Source organism: Marmota marmota, unplaced genomic scaffold, assembly GCF_001458135.2.
Source record: "Marmota marmota marmota unplaced genomic scaffold, marMar, whole genome shotgun sequence".
Classification (NCBI taxonomy): Eukaryota; Metazoa; Chordata; class Mammalia; order Rodentia; family Sciuridae; genus Marmota; species Marmota marmota.
Window position 1 is genome coordinate 66,366,997 of NW_026000026.1, and position 15,595 is coordinate 66,382,591.

Consider the following 15,595-nt stretch of genomic DNA (forward strand, 5'->3'; position numbering starts at 1 on the left):
GAGAGATGGAGGGAGGGAGGGAGAGGAGAGGAGAGAAGCATGAAGGGTTCATAGGCAAGATGCACCCTTTCATGGCATGCCCCCCAGTGACCCACCTCTTCCAACCATGCCCCACCTGCCTACAGTTACCACCCATTTAATCCATCCAAAGTAGGATGAACTAACTAGGTTACAGTTTCCATATCTATTTATTTACCTCAGAATATTCATTAACAGGAGCTTTGGGGGGATACCTCATACCTCTTATACCTCATAAGAACTATAGACAATTATAATTTTAAATCTTTTATTAATTGCTCATAAATCTGCAATTTGAGTAAGGTCCATCTTTTCTCTTCTCCACATTGTGTCCACCAGTGTGACTCAAGATGGTTCAATCACATCTGGCCAGAGAGTGCTAGCTGTTGGATGGGAACTTTGCTGGGTTATCAGGTGAGGCCTCAGTTTCTCTCCCTGTAGACCTCTCCACAGTGTTTCTTGGGTTTCTTTCACGGTGTGGAAGCTAAGTAACAAGTGGGAGTATTCTACAAGGACCAGGATGAAGTTGCAGGATTTCTTATGACCTAATCTTAAGTCTCATTGATCAAGTAATTCATTAAGATAGCTGAGATTCAAGGCAAATGAAAGGAGCCTCTCAATGGAAGGAGCAAAATATTTGAAGACTTTTCAATCTACCATATTAATTCATTTTCTATTACTGAAATTAAACAGCTGAGGTAGGCTAACTTTATAAAGAAGAGAGGATTCTTTAACTCATAATTTTGGAGGCCGAAAGTCCTGAGTATTGCAAAGGGAGCTCTAGAGAAGTACCCTCTTGGCTGCATTAACTCTTGTGGATGCCAATGGTGGGAGTGCTTGCTGGATGAAGAGATCACATTTTGAAATAGGAAAACAGAGAGGCTGGGGTCTTTTAATTCCTTATAAGGACTTGTCCCTAGTGACTTAAGGACCTTCTACTAGGCTATCTCTTAATGGTCTACCGTTCTTGCCAGTACCCTGAGGACCCAGCCTCTAACACTAGAAACTGAGGGACAAACAACATCCAAACCATAGCATCTATCATGACCTATCTTTATTAAAATGATGCAGAATCTACTATCATAATAGCTATCAAATCTGCTTCTTATGCTTTCATTCACACAAATTTTGTGCAGAACAAAGAAAGCCTTATTTGTAGTGTTGATGGATTGGAAGGAGATATGACTTTTGCATCAACACATTGGAATGACTCAGAGCAGCCATAAGAGCAGCTTTGAGTCAACTGAGGTACTGGGAGAGATTAAAAGGAGAAGATGTGTTCATGGCATGTCCCCTGCATTGTCTCTGTCATCTTTTTTATCTTATAACCATCCATAAAATCATCCATTAAACTCTCCTTTCTATTCCATGAAGTGATTTTTTTTCTAGTTTTTCATTTTACTATAATTTTTTTGTTCTTAAGCAATTATTGTTTTGCATCTTATTGAACTTTACAAAGATAGTCACAGTGTACATATTCTTTTGGGACTTAAATTTTAAAAAAATGTGTTCATTGGTTTTTGAGATTGACTTTTGACATTATACTATGTTCAGTTATAATCATTTTTAATACAGTGTATTATTCTATGCATGAATAAACCACATTTATGTATACATTCAACTATTAATATTTCTGTTAATACAGAGAATTACATTGATCAGTTTTATAATGTTAAATCAACTTGGCATTAATAGAATCAACTCACTTTAGTCATATTGTATTCACTTTTTAAAAAATGAATTGTGTTTGATTATTGGGATTGGTTTCTAGGCTCCCTCTCCCTACGCTTTGGAGACCATTAGCTCTGATGTGTGGGTGCTGTGAGGTGATTTTTAATGACCATATGTGGAAATTTATAAAGAAGAAAAGGAGGAGACACAATTGGGATTCCTTGAGTTACTTTTTTGAAAGCTCTGGGACAACAGAAACAAATTACTCTACCATTGAAAATTCTAAAAAATGCATTAAAAGTAAAGGTGATTGAATCTATTAAATTCATTTATGGTTAGGTAATTATGAATTTGATTCCTTTTATGTGCTCTAAGTATATTTGTCCAATCTATGTTCAATGTAATTGGAAGTTCCATACCCATTTTATTAGGTATAGACTATAACTTTTACTGTTTAAAATTATGGACATATCTCATTGTTGAATCTTCGTTTTTATGGCAAGTTAACTAGAAATAGCTACAGTTTGTTTTTGTATACTTTATTTATGGTCAAGATCTTCAGTAATAACCCTGGTCTTGAGGAGGAAGTAGCCTGTGTCTCCATAGACCCCTTTATGGAGTGGTCTCCAGAAATGCATTGTGGACACAAACAAACTGAACTTCAGAAAGTGGAAATGACACAAACCACCATTTGAGAGAATACTGAAATGAACTCTGACGCCAAACACTGGATAAGTGTACAAGATAAGTCATCATTCTAATGGAACTTGGGGGAAAGAGCACTTGAGTAGAATGTAAAATATTGTTCCCTGAGTTATCTTTGTTTATGACTCTATAGATTGCTAATTGTTTCCCTCAATTCTGTGACAAAAAGAATTGCAAGGGACAGGAAGAGTAAGAACAATTTGGCTCAGGGAATTTTCAATAAATGATGAACTACATTAAGACCAATTAAATACATTTAAGTGTAACAGAATTTTATTTAAACAAATGATTTTTGAGAAGCACTTTCAAGATTAAATTGAGTAGATAATTTTTTAACACATCACCTTATGTTCAATTATTCCAGTAAAACATGACTAGAGAGTGCTTGTTGATTTTACTTAAATTATGTGTGTGTGTGTGTGTGTGTGAATTTTCAAATCTGAAAACTTTTAAATATTTGTTCTATTTAATATGGAATGCTAAGTAAAAAAATTAAACCATATTTTCCAAATTGTCTACTATAATCAGGATAAAATGATATATAAATAATTCCATCAGCAGCTCTTAGAATACATCCAAATGGCAAATTTGACTAATTATTAATCATAATTTAGCATGCCATCTAAATCAGAAGATGGAGGAGAATCCATATCATATTCTCCTAAACCTAAGCCACAGTTGAACAATGTCAGCAATTGAATATTCCATAAAATCCAATTTTTAGAAGAAAAGGAAATTGTCTCCTTCACACAGAAACTTATCCCTAAGTGATTTTCATGTTTGCCTCCTCTTCTTGCCAGTTTCTAGAGTAAGGGATAAAGTTGGAATTTGTACTTTGAAAATTTCCTTTGATATGATCAAATGGCATACAAATTTCATAATTTTGAGGAAAGATGACACTAAGGATAGCTGATTTAGGTTAAGGATAATATAATTAAGGGATAAAAATGTCAGTCTTATTTCTCATGAAATAAAAATGAATCACTAAATCTTTCCTCCCCTTATTTCAGGTAACTAGGATGTGATTTATGGGATACTGAAAGCAAAACCAACCAAACAAATAAAACAACAGAAAAACTCAAACTTGCAGGTTTATTTTGTTAGATGGAGACTGATAACAGCATGAGAGAAATAGCTCTTGCCATTTGGTTAAAGACCTCAGAAGGTTTTATTTTTTTTCTACACAGTATATAATTTAATATGATTATATAGTGAAAGCCCAAATTTATTGCATAGAAATGTCAAATAGTGGGTGCAAAAGAGAAATGGGCATGAGATGGAGGAATCTGTTGAATAGAGCTGTAGTTTTGCTGCATAGAGGGTAGAATTATAATTTCTGGTTTTTGGCTGTCTTAGAGTAACTGCAAGATGAGTGACTCAATAACCAAACTAATAACAGAAAATGTACTTTTACAAAACTTCCAGTAATGTTATAGGACTTTGGAAACATGATTTTAATAGTCTGCATGCTTCTAGAGATTGTTTTTTCAAATGGTTAAACCAAAATGAGAATTCTAGTTCCTGTAAGAATGTGCTGGAAGTAAACAGTTTTAAAAACAAAATAGAACAAAATAAAATTCTCAGAAACAAGCCCCCCCAAATGCCCAACAGATCCCACTTTGCAATTTGCTATGAAAGTTTCTTCCTAAATATAAAAATAAGATAGTATTGTAAAAGTGGCTTTCTAGTCACCCAACTGTGTGTTCAGGTCAGACTGTTTTTCTATGTCTTTGAAAATAAAATTTGAAGGATGAAGCATTATGTCATTTCAAACAAATAATTAATACCATGTACTTACTACTCAACTTTATCAAATCTGAACATATGGCAAATTTTGTCTATTTGTTTGAGAGTTTTCTTTTTGTAAACAAAATGAAGTAAAATTTTCTATTTCTCCTTTTTCACCCTCCCCAGAAAAGACCACTGCCATGAATTTAATACTAATAGTAGCCAATAATTTTTAAAAATTTTGTACTCCAGTGTTTGTATTTTTCCCTTTATTTGTAGTATCATTTGATACACATAAGTATTACATTTTTTAAACATTTATTTTTTAGTTGTAATTGGCACAATACCTTTATTTTATTTATTTATTTTTATGTGGTGCTGAGGATCAAACCAGGGCCCTGCACATGCTAGGCAAGTGCTCTACTACTGAGCCACAACCCCAGCCCCTAAGTGTTACATTTTAATATGGGAAAATTTATCACTTTTTGTTTTAGATTTTGGTATTTTCTTTAAGAAATTCTTCCCTATCATGAGATGAAAACAAAAAGCTTCTACATTTTATTCCTATAGTTTAAAATATCTAGGTTCTTCATTGCCCTGGGATTTACTTTTGGATTATGTGAGATAAAAAATTAATTTTAATTACTTTTAATTTCCACCACATGTGACTATTCAATTCTTTGTCTTCTTGTCTTTGGTTTGGAGGGATGCCACCATGGATTTTTCTTTTTCTTGGATTTAAATTCTGTTTCATTGGATAAGTAAGGAAAATTACTCCCATATTTTTATTATTCAAATTAAACAAAGTATTTGATGACCTGTTATTATTTATGGATTTAGTATTATCTTGTTAATTTACACAAACAATGGTATTGGTATTTTGAGTGAACTTTCTTCTGATTTATGGATTAATTTGGAGAGATAATATCTTTGTATTTTTTAGTCTTTCCATCCATGAACATTGTATATCTCTTCATTTTTTCCCAGGACATTTGAAGGCTCTTTGATAGTGCTTGGGAGTTTTCTACATTAAAGACTTGTATAGCTTTTGTTAGAATTATTCCTGGTGCTCTATATGTTTTGTATCTATTATGAATGGAACCATCTTATATGGGTTTTCAATTGGTCATTGTAAGTATACATAGAAATGTTATTGATTTTTGTTAGCTCATCTTGGGAAGAAAGATTAAGTCTAACTTGCAATATTTCCATTTTATAAAATAAATAAATTTGACATCCATTTCAACTCAGGTAAGAATTGTGGTTATCTATGGGTGGGTTCATAATTAAATATATAGGAATGCTAACTAAACCATTATTGATTTTTTTTTTGGGGGGGGTCATTACATTATATTAAACCTAATTTGACAATTACCTAATGACCCCATCTAGTGGCAGTTTGAAGTTCTAAGTAAATTGTAAAATGCATTTCCAGGTTTTACTGGATAGGTATTTGCATTTAAAAAATCACAACAACAATCAATACCCTTGTTGGAAATGTCAAGAAACAGCAAGTATTAATTTGAAACATCAAAAACATCAAAATTTTAATTATGTCTGTAGTCTTTAATGTTGCTTATGTCAAGATTAGAATGCAGTTATGCTTATGGGGAAAATTATATACAACCTTCCATGCAAGGGCCAGGTTGTATAGGTAGAAATTTAATTTTCAAGATTGTTATTCAGGGAGTTATCATAGGTCACTTTCATTCAATGTTTTAAAAAATAAAATCAGCAGCAGCTAGCCAGAGTTAATGCACGTGACATTTATAATAACATGATCCTCAGAGTCTGTACCATGAAGACCTTATAGTTAAGGACCCTTTAAAATGTGGCCTATTTTTATATCTTACTCATTAAAGTTTCTTCTTTGTGTGAGAAATAACAAAATCTTATGCATATTTTAACTCAATTTCAAGAACATTGGTACATCTTGCTAATCATTTGAAAAAGATAGTAAATTCAAAATATACTCAAGATGGATTACAAATGTAAATTACACAGTAAGACTTTAACAGTGTAAGGGTAAAATACATGTGAAAACTTACTGAACTTTTGGGTGGGGGAGACCTTTCTAATGGCCCATATAATTTTTAGGGTAAATGTTAATTAAGAACTATACAGAACCTAGAAAAGTAAAGTAAAACATCAGAGTTATGTCTTTGGTAAAATATTTTAAATGTAATGTTCTCTGTTAGTATAAGTGAGGGACAAATATATCAAGAACAGACATTCTTATATTGCTACTTGGGAATATATTTGGAATAAACTTTCTCAAGGGAAATTTCCATTGCTTTCAAAAGTCTTAAAATACATGTAACCTTTGCCCCAGAAATTCCACTACTCAGATAATTACAGGGATGCAACAAGAAAGGGGTTACAAGAATTTTTTTTCATAGCACTACTTGAAGTTTTTAAAAAATTAGAAAAAAATGAAAATGTTCAATATGTGAATTGGGAAACTAAGAATAGTATATATTTATAGTAGAATTCTATGCTGTTAATAACATTAATGTTACAGAATATCTGAAGATATTTAAAATATTTAAATGTATTTAATTGTGTAATACACAATTAAGTGGAAAGATATTCTCAGAATAATATTAAATGAAGAGCAGAAAGTGAGTCATAAATCAGTATACTTTCATTTTTTTTTTTAACCAAATTTGTTTTTGTTCTTGTGCAAAACTCAGAATGGAAACATTGACAGGGGTTGCATACTGACCATGATGTTATTGAGATGAATATTGTATGTCCCCTACCCCTGACCACCAATTAATATGTTAAAGTCCTAACTTCCAATGTGATGGTATTTAGAGTTGGGATTTGGGGGAGGTATTAGGTTTAGATGAAGTCATGTAGGTTGGGTTGTTTTAGAGGGATTAATGTTTTTAAGAAAAGACATCTGAGAGTGCTTTCTCTGTCATGCAAAGAGGCAGCATGGAAGGCAGCCATCTGTAAGCCAGCAAGAGAGCCTTTGCCAGGACTGAACTGGCTGGCTCCTTGATTTGGAACTCCAGTCTCCAGACCTGTAGGAAAATAAATATTTGCTGTTTAAAGAACGTAGTCTATGGCATTTTGTTATGGGTACCTGAGCAGATGAACACCTATAAGATAATGAATGATTTCTTTATTTTTAAAAATAATTATTTCCAAATTTTCTGTAATGAAAATGTTATATTTGTAATTTTAAAACATTTAAAATCCATTACTATGACACTAGAGAAACACTCTAAGATATACAGATGATTCAGTGAGAAACTTATCATTACTTAAATTATCTATTCAAACTTGGTTCATGATTACCTTGACATATCTTTATTAGTTTTCTCTATACACTAATTATTTAGCCTACAAGTAAATTTAACAAAGCAGATTGAATCCTTTTTAGCTATGAATGTCAAAGATTGATAGGGTTTCTAAATATACCACTGAAGAATAGGTTTGTTTTCTTCCCATCTAACTACTCTACAGTTTTTATTTGGAAAAATTGACTATTTTGTTATATTTTCAATTACAGTAATTAGCATTTTGTCTTAGGATATCATATCTAATAAAGGTAAAATTACATATGATTTTCTAGCTTTATAAGACATTTTATAGCTATCTTATCCATGAATCCTATTTCCTTCTTTTTTTTTTTTTTTGGTACTGGGGATTGAACTCAGGGGCACTCAACCACTGAACAACACCCCCAGCCCTATTAAATATTTTACTTAAAGACAGGGTCTCACTGAGGTGCATATTGTTTTGCAATTGCTGAGGCTGGCTTTGAACTCGAGATTCTCCTGCCTCAGCCTCCGAAGCCACTGGTATTACAGGCGTGCACCACTGCACAAGGGCCTATTTCCCTCCTTAACCCACTCAAATTTCTAGGGAACAATGTACTCCTTTTTCTGTTACAATTGTATCTGACCATTAACCAGAGGTGAGGTTGCGAGTCGTGACAATGTGTGGTATTTAGTATGTCTACAAACATACACATACACTTTTGTCAGTTTTATTGCCATCATCTCAATATCTCCAGGCTAATTCTGAGGAGAAGAATAGAGGAAGCAGAGCTACATGTTTTGTGAATTCTTTTTTTGTGTGTGTGTGGTACCAAAATGTTTGAACAATCCTGAGATCAGGGAAATGTGGGGACCACCATCAGCAAGCTGAGAAGTACTCAACAGGAAATTTCTCTTCTCAGGAACAGAATCCTCAATCAGTGTTTACAGAACACTCAAAATGACTGACCATATAATGTCCATTCATCTATTGGGTCACATGATGCCTTTGAATATTCTCCCTACATTGTGATATTTCCCACCTTATTTGCCTCTCCTTCCCAAAGTGGAATCCAGTAAATTTGTATTCCCAGACTCCCTACATCCTGGTATATACTTGTGACCTTACTTCCTCTAATCACACTCTCCTTGAGAGACAGATTTGAAGGAACCACACGGGAAAGCAGATACATCTAAGGTATTCATTGTCTGGCAAGCTGGGTGTGGTAGGATCCAGTTCCTGGAGCCTGGGGCAGCAGCACTTCTGGAACCCGGTCCTGACATCCTAAATGCTTAGTACCAGCACCCATGGTATATCTGCTAGAGAAGAAATAGTTGGCCACTGTTCAAGGATGCTCAGTTTGTCATCTGATCCTCTGGCCCTATTAGAAGTTCTGTGATATCTACTCTTTTTCACCAATTCCTTTTCAACTCAAATTTGCAAAAGTTGGTTTTGTCAATTGAAATGAAAAACTGCCCAGTATATTAGCCCAATGGTAACACTTCCTCCTGCCTAGAAACAAAGCAAACAAAACGAGATTCAACACTAGTAAAATTTCCCTGCTCATGGTTTTATTACTATCAGGACCAACCATATTTATAGATACTTACAGGAAAATTTAATGTAAATCAGTGCTATTTATTTATTTACAGAGCTGTAGTAATTAAAAAGAAAATAACTTTCTAGCCCAAACTGCTTCTCTTCTCTGTGGTTATCAGCAGAATTCATTCTTCCTGTTTCCTTGGTTTCACAAATAATCTGAGGATTCAAATAGAACCTGTGAAGCTGACAACTTTCTCATTAGCATATGTTTGATCTTTGCAAAGCCTTCCATTCATTTGCTGGGTTCTTAACCACTTATTTCCCTGGTATGTAAACATCCCAAATTCTCCTATTGCATGCAATGTTGACTATCATACACACAAAAAACTTACAGATCATCCGTGGATATCCTCAGTGTAAACATTAACACCAGCAGCTGAATATTATTAGCTCTCCCAATAAATGCCTATCCAGAATGAAGGAGGGCAAGGACAAGGGGAATAAAAGGAAATACATCCTGTAAATAGAGAGAAACCACCAAATTCGGGGACAATAGATGAACATCAGACTCAAGTGGCTGAATATGGAATTTAAAAAGATTGTGGGTATAATAATAACTATTTATTTCATCATATTTAAAAGTAGTTATATCTTAAAAAATAACTTTCACTTTCCACTTGATGGAATACAATGCCACCATAAACATTTATATTTTATGAAGGCTATGACTTTTAGCTAAAATTTATTGAACATTTAGCGTATGCCAGTATTAAGACTGAATTCTCATTAATTCTCATTAATTATTCCTGACAGCATGAAGCAGACATTGTCAACCCTATTTAGAGATAAAGCGATTCCCAGAGAGGTTAATTAATTGTCCAAGGAAATATAACTACTAAATTACAGAGGTGGAACCAGACCCCAGGTCTATCAAACACCAAAAATTATTATACAGAATTACATGGAACTACCATATGTTTCATATTGCTTATGATTTTATGTTAAGTGTCAAAAAAGTAGAAAAATATATGTCCATGGTACAACTGTGTGTAAACTTTATACACGTGGACAAAAATTTGGAAGGGAACACATGTCACATGTTGCTTGCTTTTGTGTCCAATAAACTAAGATAATCAGGAAATAGTCCATAAAAAAAAAGGAGAAGAAGAAAACACTGGGTGCGGGAGTGTGCATGTGTACAAGAAATGGTTTTAATAGGACCAACAGAAGAAATCAGGAACTTAAATGTATTTATTAACACACAGAATGCTCAGGAGTGCACTCACAGACTCCATTTCCTTTGCAGTTGGGTGATGGGATCGTTGGGGTAGTTTTTTCCAGTTGTTCCAAAAATTGCTTATTGTTTTTTATAATAAAAAGAGGTAAGAATAACTCACAGAAACAGGCAGGCTCGAAATTTCAGTCACTGAAAAGTGCTGAGCAAGAGAAATCTGAGAAAACTGGGGATAAGTACCACCCCCATTGCCTGCAAGGGCAAATGCTTGGCTCTGCCTGACGCAACTAAGGACAATTGGGGTTGAGTACTTAAGGTCACAGTACAAATAGCTTTAAAAGATCATGCTCTGTTGTTGACCATCAGGGACTACAGGAAGGTAAACATTTACTTTTTCCAGGAAAGAAAACACATTATCCTGGAATCCTAGGGATAAAATCTTCATGACTATTGCAAAATTGACATTTTTGTTTTTGTTTCATTGCAGTACCAGGAATTGAACCCAGGAGTGCTCTGTAACTGATCTACATCCCCAGTCCTTTAAAACAGTTGTTTATTTCTGTTTGTTTTTTAATTTTAGATTCTTGCTATGTTACCCAGGTTGGCCTCAAACTTTGGGATCCTCCTGCCTCAGTCTCCATAGTACCTGGGATTAGAGGTGTGTACCCTGTATCTGGCTGACAGGTTCTTTTTAAATTGAATGACTTGAGAATCTCTCCACCTGTGAGGTCTGTAACCATGCAACATATCTAGCAGGCTGTCTTCTGGTACTATCTTTTCACCTTCGTGAACCATCTCTAGACACAGATTCATCATATAATCAGTGTCTGGTGCCTTCTACTTTCTAAGAAGTAAGCCATGGAAAGAGAGGACAGATGAAGTGTAAATGCAGCTCAGAGGAGGAAGGGATGGTAAAAAAGGGAAGGTTCCTTGAAGGAGGTGTAACTGAAGTTAGACCATGAAGACAGAAATGCACAGTTTGGGGAAGGAGTAGAAAGCTACTCTGAATGAGTAGAGAAACTTGAGCAAAGACTGGGGCTGGGAGTGGTGGGGGCTGGGGTTGGGGTTGGGGGCAGGTGGAGGTGAAGTTCAAGGNGTGGGGTGGGGTGGGGGAGGTGGAGGTGAAGTTCAAGGTGCACTTTTCTCTGAGCATCACTTACTAATGATAATCATATTTTTTACTTCGCAAAAACCGGGATGGCATGCTAGGTTCTCTGTAGTCAGTTGTAGACACATGATCCTTGCATGCTAATTTCTTCAAAAACATTCAAGTTTACTGGGAGGAACAACAGGTCAAAGCCCTAAAGGACTTATGTTATATATAATAAGGTGAATGTGTTTGTTTGTGTTTGAGGAAGAAAAGCTTCAGGATCATATAACAGTTTAAAACTAGGTTAGCCTGGAACGAACAGAAAAAATGGTGACAAACTAGAAAAATGGTCATCAATAAGTTGAAAATGGGGCCAGGGCTGCAGCTCAGTGGTAGAGCATCTGTCTCATGTGAGTGAGGCACTGGGTTTGCCATACACACACACACACACACACACACACACACACACACACACACACACACACATATACTGAAAGTGTCCAGCAGAGGTCAGGGCAGAAGAATGTTTAGCCAGAAGGTAGCATGGTAGCCAGCCTCCCAGGTGGCCCCCAATTTGACCTGCCTCCGGTATTCACACTGGTGCAGGCTTACCATACTATACCAGGTTGGGTCTGTGTGACTGCTAGAATATGCCAGACATAATGGTATGTTACTTCTGAAGTCGGGTCAGGGTAGGCACTGTGGCTAATGCCCTGTTCTCTCTCCATTCTTGGATCACTTGTTCTGGGGAAAGCCAGCTCCTAGATGATGAGCTGTCCTTTAAAAGAGGCCCACATGGTGGTGAACTGAGGACTCCTGCCAACAGCCACATGAGTGACCCTGGAAAGAGATCCTGTAGTTCTAGCTGGCTGCTTGACTTTGTAGAGAAACCAGTTTCATGAGAAACCACAGAACCACAAAGCTAAGCCACCCCCCATTTCCTGGGCCTCAGAAACTATATGATAATGAGGGTTTGTTGTCTGACAGTGCTGAGTTTGGGGCTAATTTGCTACCCAGAAATATGGAACCAATACTGAAGAAAGGATGGAGACTGAAGGTTCCCATAGAGGGTTACATTCATGGAAGTCATCTAAGACAGAAATAAGTAAGGTAACACAGGAAGGTCATAATCCAGGGAGTCTGAGTTTACATGCTCTAACTTCCCTTTATAAACCTCTTAACAAAAGGTTTACTCTGGCTAGGTGCAATGGTATAGGCCAGGCCTGTAATCCCAGCCACTCAGGCAACTGAGGCAGGAGGATCACAAGTTTGAGACTAACCTAGGCAACTTAGCAAGACCTTGTCCCAAAATAATAAATAAAAAAAAGGTTGGGGATGTAGCTTAATGGTAAAGCACCCCTCAGTTCAATCCCCAGTCCTGGAAAAAAATGTCTTCCCCGCCTCTGGAACTTCTACTAGAATTTAAGGAGGGTATATTTTCTGTTGTTTCAGATTCTTGATTACAAAACTGGAAGTCCTTTAAGAGATTCCTATCCTTGAATGCCCAGACTTTGAAAGTAGGTGTGTGAGTGCCTCACCCTTGTGCAGGAGTGCTCTGAAGTGAATCCTGACTACTTGACTTTGGAGGTCTTCACTGGAGATGTGGGAGTTCCATAGGGACTTGGACCTAATCTTCATACCTAATATTTGAAGTTACTAATGTTCTAAATGGCTATGCTGATGACCCCCTGCTAACCATTTTGTATGAATTGTTATTTAATTTTATAGCAGTCCTATTACATTGGTATTATTGTAATTCTCATATTAGAGATGGGAAATTTTGTATTAGCATTAGGCGTATTAGTCAGGGTTCTCTAGAAGAACAGAATCATCAGGAAGTATAACTATAAAAAAAGGGAAATTATTAGGCTGGCTTATGTGACCAGAAGCTGTATAGTCCACAATGGCCATCTGCAGGCTGGAGAGCTGGACGAACCAGTAGCTGCGCAGTCCAAGAGGCTGAAGCCTCAGAACAATAGGGATCAATGGTGCTACCCTAGTCTGAGACCTTCTGGAAAGGCTTCTGGAAACTCCCTGGAGAATCACTGCAAAGTCCACTTTGGAAGAGAGAAGAGGTGAGACTCTGATATACTCAGACAATTGCAGCAGCAATTAAAAGCCCCTTCAAGAAAAATAGGGGAAAAGAAAAGAAGGAGGAGGAGGAGGAAGAAGAAGAAGAAGACTTGAGCTTACATCTGCTGCTGCTTCCTTGTTCTTCCAATTTTAATTCCATCCAAGCCATCATCCTATTCAACAGTGCTGCCCATGCTTACGAAGGGTTTCTTCTTCAGTTAGCTATTCTACATGCCAATCATTCCTAGACACACCCTCATCAATATACCCAGAAGCCTCTTAATCATTGGCATCTCTTAATCCAATCAAGCTGACAATCAAATTAACCATTACAGTAAGTAAAGACAAAGACAGATTATACAGTGTCCAGACCTTACAGTTCTTAAGTGACAGAGTTAGGACATGGAACTGACTTATCAGATTACAATGTTGTCTGTTGTCAAAACTACTATGGTATACATACCTGTAAGAGGAATTTTGCCATCTGCAGACTTGACACTTTTTTATAAAATGTTTTAAAATATATAATTTTTTAGTTGTAGATGCACACAACACCTTTATTTTATTTATTTTAAAATTTTTATGTGGTGCCAGGAATCAAACCCAGTGTCACAGGCATGCTAGGCAAATGCTCTATCACTGAGGCAGAACCCCAGCCCCAACACTTGACACTTTTAGACAATCAGATTATTTGGAGGCAAAGTTGCTTGGTTCTTCACATAGAACCTCTTATCCTTTCTGACTGGTTTGTAATATTCAAGCTGAATTACCCTAAAATTCAGTTTTATCAAATACATAGCTTAAGGCATTCTACAAAAAGAGAATGGTGAGTACTTATTAAAAAAAAAACTAGGGAGGAAAATGGCTTTTGTATCAATCCAACTTTCTTATACCTCATCTAAAATTGTACACATTCCTGTACTTCTTTCAGATTTTCTCCCACTGTTCCTGGTTTTATGATGGAATACTTTAATTTGTTCCACATATAATATCCTTGCACCTCTGTTTTCTGTAATTTATACCACATGCTGTCCACTCTCTTGTACTATTTTATTCAGTAAAGTACTTTGGATACCAGTTTATATGAAAGATGTTATTTGAAATGAAGTTGTATTGCAAGCTACATTATTATAATTTCCTTCTTGCTTTGGTCCTACTACATCTTATACATTTGCCTGATGTTTGATGCAGTGCTGAAATTTAAATGGAAAGAGTGTTCAGAATAGATGCTCATGTATTACTTATTTAATCTGCTGCCAGAGCAATCCACTATCAAGTTCTCAGTTTTCAATATATTCCAAGGACTGCTCTGACATCCATCTTACTTGTTTTGTAGTGCAGAAAAATCTGCACTACGTGCATCATTACAAGTTAAGCATAAGTGGGCAAATTGTTTTGGCTTTAGGTGCAATATTTCAGGGTACATCTTAATAGACCACACAATTATTAGGGGTGGATTAAAGGTTCATCAGTTCTCAATTATTCAGACTTATTAAGACTAATTACCTTGGTCCTTTGTTTTTTTTTTTGTTTGTTTTTTGTTTTTTTTTTTTTTAATTTTTTATTGTTGGCTGTTCAAAACATTACATAGTTCTTGATATATCATATTTCACACTTTGATTCAAGTGGGTTATGAGCTCCCATTTTTACCCCATATACAGATTGCAGAATTACATCAGTTACACATCCATTGATTTACATATTGCCATACTAGTGTCTGTTGTGTTCTGCTGCCTTTCCTATCCTCTACTATCCCCCTTCCCCTCCCCTCCCCTCTTCTCTCTCTGCCCCCTCTACTGACATTCATTTGTCCCCCTTGTATTATTTTCCCCTTTCCCCTCACTTCCTCTTGTATGTACTTTTGTATAACTCTGAGGGTCTCCTTCCATTTCCATGCAATTTCCCTTCTCTCTCCCTTTCCCTCCCACCTCTCATCCCTGTTTAATATTAATCTTCTTCTCATGCTCTTCGACCCTACTCTGTTCTTAGTTACTCTCCTTATATCAAAGAAGACATTTGGCATTTGTTTTTTAGGGATTGGCTAGCTTCACTTAGCATAATCTGCTCTAATGCCATCCATTTCCCTGTAAATTCTATGATTTTGTCATTTTTTAATGCAGAGTAATACTCCATTGTGTATAAATGCCACATTTTTTTTATCCATTCGTCTATTGAAGGGCATCTAGGTTGGTTCCACAGTCTTGCTATTGTGAATTGTGCTGCTATGAACATCGATGTAGCAGTGTCCCTGTAGCATGCTCTTT